The sequence below is a fragment of the Sciurus vulgaris genome, assembly GCF_902686455.1.
Source record: "Sciurus vulgaris genome assembly, chromosome: 5".
In the NCBI taxonomy this organism is placed as follows: domain Eukaryota; kingdom Metazoa; phylum Chordata; class Mammalia; order Rodentia; family Sciuridae; genus Sciurus; species Sciurus vulgaris.
In genome coordinates this window covers 77,198,058-77,201,609 of record NC_136465.1, presented here as the reverse complement: position 1 = coordinate 77,201,609, position 3,552 = coordinate 77,198,058, and the positions used below count along the sequence as shown (strand labels likewise).

The 3,552-nt window shown below is 36.5% G+C and overlaps 1 pseudogene across 1 annotated transcript; it reads left to right on the top strand.

The window, feature by feature from the left end:
- The first annotated feature begins 1,595 nt into the window (after positions 1 to 1,595).
- Positions 1,596 to 2,048, top strand: LOC306662222 (large ribosomal subunit protein eL24-like; annotated as a pseudogene). Its single transcript has one exon. The product of its transcript is annotated as a large ribosomal subunit protein eL24-like (transcript).
- The last annotated feature ends 1,504 nt before the right edge of the window (positions 2,049 to 3,552 follow it).

Here is a 3,552-nt window from a genome sequence, read left to right as displayed (position 1 = left end):
AGTGAAACTCTAGAAGCTTCCCCACTAAGATCAGGAATAAGGCAAAGATGGCCCCTCTCACTCCTTCTTTTCAATATCATACTGCAAGTCCTAGCTATTACAGTAAGATAAGAAATATATTTTTTGAGAAAAAAGAAATAAAATCTTTGTTTATAGATGACATGATCATCTATGTAGATAAGAAAAAGAATTCAAAAAAACCAAAAAACCTCCTGGAACTAATGAGAGATGATAGCAAATTTGCAGGATTTGAAGTTAATATACTAAAATCAATCGCTTTCCTATATACTAGTAACAAACAAATGGAATTTGAAAGTACCACTTACATTATCACCGAAAAAAGAAATATTTAAATTTTAGATTTAAATTTAACAGAGGAAAACTCTAAGATATCAAAGAAGACCTAGGTGGAGCATTATTTCACATTCATAGATGCACTCAGTATTGTCACAGTGTCACTTCTTCCCAGCTTGATCTATAGTCAGTGCAATCCCAATCAAATCCTAGCAGGTTATTTTGTGGATATCAACAAATTGATTCTCAAATTTATATAGCAAAGCAAAAGACTCAGAATATCCAGCAAGATATTGAGGGAAAATAATAAAATTGAAGAAGTGAGTACAAGACTTCAAGATTTATTATAAAGCTATAAGTATTAGGACAGTATGATATTGATGAAGTAACAGAAAGATGGAGCAGATTAGAAAGCCTAGAAACAGATAACAGATCCACATACATATAATTAACCAATTTTTGACAATGGAGAAAAGGGAGAAAAGACAATCTTTTCAACAAGTGGTTTATTTACATTAAAAAATTTAGATTGTATACCCTTCACAGAAATTAAATCAAAATGCATGACATATCTAAATGTAAAATACCAAACTATAAAACTAGAAGACCATACAGGAGAAAATTTATATGGCCTTGGGTATGGTTATGACTTCTTAGATACAAATCAAAGGCAAGAAATAATAAAAGAATTAAAGAAACAGTATGTAATATGAACTTCATTTAAATTAAAAATGTCTACTCTTTTGAAAGATACTGTCAAGAGGATGAGAAGTCAAGACACAGACTGGGAGAAAATATCTGCAAGTAACACATCTGACAAAGGACTATTATACAAAATATACCAACAATTCTTAAAACTCAATAATAAGAAAACAGCCCAATTTTAAAGTGAGCCAAATACTTGTACACATACTAATAGCAAATAAATATGTGAAAAAGTATTCCATATCATATTTCATGAGAGAAATGCAAATTAAAACAACAGTGAGATACCACTGCATACCTATCAGAATGGCCAAAATCCAAAACACTGATACCAAATGCTGATGAGGCTCTGGAGCAACAGAATTCTCATTCATTGATGGTGGGAATGGAAAATACTACCACCACTTTGAAAGACAGTTTGGTAGTTTCTTACAAAACTAAACATATTCGTACCTTATGACTCATCAAGTGTATCCCAGCCGGGGTGGCAAAGTCATCAAAGAATGAAAGAGAACTTTCACTAACATCCTAGTGCCATTAAAAAGATAATATGACTTTCTTTTCGCCATCTTTCCTCTTTCCCAGCAGCCACTGCCATGAAGGTCGAGCTGTGCAGTTTTAGCGGGTACAGGACAGACCAGACACCTGAGGCACTACACCAGGACCTGCGGAAAGGTTCTCCAATTCCTTAATGCAAAATGCGAGTCGGCGTTCCTAACCAAGAGGAATCCTTGGCAGATAAACTGGACTGTCCTCTAGAGAAGAAAGCACAGAAAGGGCCAGTCGGAAGAAATTCAAAAGAAGAGAACCTGACGTCCAGTCAGATTTCAAGGAGCCATCACTGGTGCATCTCTTGCGAATATCAAGGCCAAGAGCAATCAGAAGCCGGAAGTTAGAAGGCTCAACTAGAGCCAGCTCTCAGGGCTGCCAGGGAGGCGAGAAAGGCTAAGCAGGCATCTAGACAGACGCCACTGGCTGCTGCCGAGGCTCCCACAGAGCCAGGATCTAAGCAAAAGATCGTGAAGCCTGTGAATGTTTCTGCTTCCTGAGTTGGTGGAAAATGCTAAATTGGCAGATCAGATTTTAAAAATAAAGATGTATCTAAAACTTAATTAAAAAATACATTAAAAAAAAAAAAAAAGAACTCATGACAACAAATTTCACTGTCAGAGGAGTCCGCCATTCCAAGAGCAGATTCAGACAAAAAGTGATTTTATCTTTCTGAACAGATGTTCTAGAATGCGGTGTTAAGGAAAGGGTGGAAGTGGAAAGATGATATTAGAAAGATATGTGAAACATCATTAGAATTCACAATCGGAACAGTGGGCAGGTTTGGACGGAGAGGATGGGGTATGAGTTTTCTTTCGGCAGGCACGATGGGATCATCAACCATTGTGACACAAAAGTTAGATATGTGATAGAACACCACGGACCACCAGTTCACCACCCTGGACGTCTCCCCCTTGGATGCACTTTCAGCAGCATGGGACAGAATGAAGGTTGGTTAGTGACTCTGGACATCGTAGCCAGTTTTGTTTGTGATGCAAAGTATGAATTATTTTTTTCTGAGAGATACACTGAACTATTTTCCCCAAAGTGAATTGCACTCGTGGTGTAACTGGAACTTCAAGTGGGTTATCACACTTCATCCTTCACTTAGCAAAAGACACCATGCTCCATTCAGTTTTGAGCTGTATTTTGCCTTGCAGTTTATAGCAGATTGTTTTAAGTTTTATTCCTGTTTGGTTTAAGTGGGAAGCAGTTCCTCAGTTTGTCCCTTAGCTTCAATTTTGCCTGTTTATTTCATTTAGAACACTGTGAACAACCTCTGAAAAGGAGCTTTTAGATAATGAGGAAAGCTGCCTTTTTCTTACTGCTTTTTCAGGAATATTTGAGAGGTAAAACCTTAAAGTCAGTACAATGCTCATGAACTTTTATGTGGTCAAATCTTTCAACTAAGATCATTTAATCATTATAAATAAGCAATATCTTTTTAAAAAGAGACTATTATTTCTGAAGGCCCTACAATGTAGTAGAGACCCTGAACAAAATGCAAAGCCATACCCCTGCAGTCAGCAGACTAAAGTGTCTCTCGGCTCTCTAAATTCTCATTTATATGCATTTTTCAGACTGAGCCTTATTAAAGAAGTTTCAACTCACCATGAGGTGCTGATGCACATGCTTTGAAACATATATTTTAATTTTTAAAATATTTTCCTGTTGTTTTGATATGTAACTCTGCTTCCCCCAAATAGGTCTCCTCATTGTCCCTGGCATTTCGAGTTATCCCAACTTTAAGTCCCATTCCTTCTCCATTGGAAGCCTTCCACTAGGTTGGCCTAATCCAAATTTAAAAGTCTTCCTCCAGTCACAGTGCCAGTGATTATATTTAGTTGACTATTAATATTCACAAGAAGAGTATTTTTCTCAGATGTAGTATGTTTGCATCAATTCACTGTCTCAAGTTTTTATGTTTTAAGGAAGCTCTAAATTTGCTGTTGAAATTCCTTGTACTAAACCAAACACTGTTCTAATTATAGTAGCATATTTCAA